Raw genomic sequence first — 1,203 nt, forward strand, 5'->3', positions numbered from 1 at the left:
TGGAGCACCCGGAGCCAGGGCAGGGCAGGGCCGGGGGCAGAGCTGCAGCAGGGCCGAGCCCCAGGAGCTGTCCCGGGCCTACAGGAGAGCCAGGCTGGGCCCAGGTGCCATCCCTGCGATCAGGGCATTCGGGCAGGCGGGCCTGTGCAGAACCGGAGGGCTCTGCCCTGTGCCAGCACCGCCTCAGCATGGGTACCAGCCAGGCTCGGCCTGCTGCTGCTGCAGCCACAAGGAAAAGCCCCTCTCTGTGAAAACAGCTCCGGGGCACCTGACAGGACCACTGAGGAATCCTGAGCAGGAAAACTGCACCCTGAGATGCTGCAATCAGAGCCACTACTCAAAGTTAACAGCAATTTAAATCACACCATCTTCCCTGTGTTCTGGAAAATATTGAAGGTTATTGGCCCACACTACTTGCAGCAGGGAAAAGCTCAATATTGAACATTTAGTGCAGGATTGGTAATGAATCGATATTCCCCAGAAGCTGCTGTTTGGTTTCAGTTGTCTTAAAACAGACCTTGCTAAAAATATCTTTCCTGTAGTGTATCTGTAGCTAATGAGGTGGATTAGAGAGTGATGGGAACGGGAGCAGCACGGGGCTCAGGGTGTGGAGCCAGCGAGTGGCAGCCCTGGGTGCTCGTCCCACATGGGGGAGCCCGGGTCTGGCATTGCCCAGCCCTCATCCCCCTGCACAGGACAGCCCGGGTCTGGCTCTGCCCAGCCCTCATCTCCCTGCACAGGACAGCCCGGGTCTGGCTCTGCCCAGCCCTCATCTCCCTGCACAGGGGAGCCCGGGTCTGGCTCTGCCCAGCCCTCATCCCCCTGCACAGGACAGCCCGGGTCTGGCTCTGCCCAGCCCTCATCTCCCTGCACAGGACAGCCCGGGTCTGGCTCTGCCCAGCCCTCATCCCCCTGCACGGGGGAGCCCGGGACTGGCTCTGCCCAGCCCTCATCCCCTTGCACGGGAGAGCTGGGGCTGCTCCGGGCCATGGCAGCAGCTGAGGCAGGAGGCACCATGAGAGCAGCTGTGAACAAGCATGACATTTGGAGAGGCAAGGGCAGGCAGATGAGGTGTCCCCTCCCGCTAGCTCCGCCATCTCTGCGTCAGACAAATGCCAGGGCAGGGGAAAACGTGAGAAAATGATAACCAACATTTCTGGAGCATCAGAGGAGCTCAGTTCTCACGCTACTTGCAACCACTTG

This window comes from Geospiza fortis, unplaced genomic scaffold (assembly GCF_000277835.1).
Source record: "Geospiza fortis unplaced genomic scaffold, GeoFor_1.0 scaffold213, whole genome shotgun sequence".
Classification (NCBI taxonomy): domain Eukaryota; kingdom Metazoa; phylum Chordata; class Aves; order Passeriformes; family Thraupidae; genus Geospiza; species Geospiza fortis.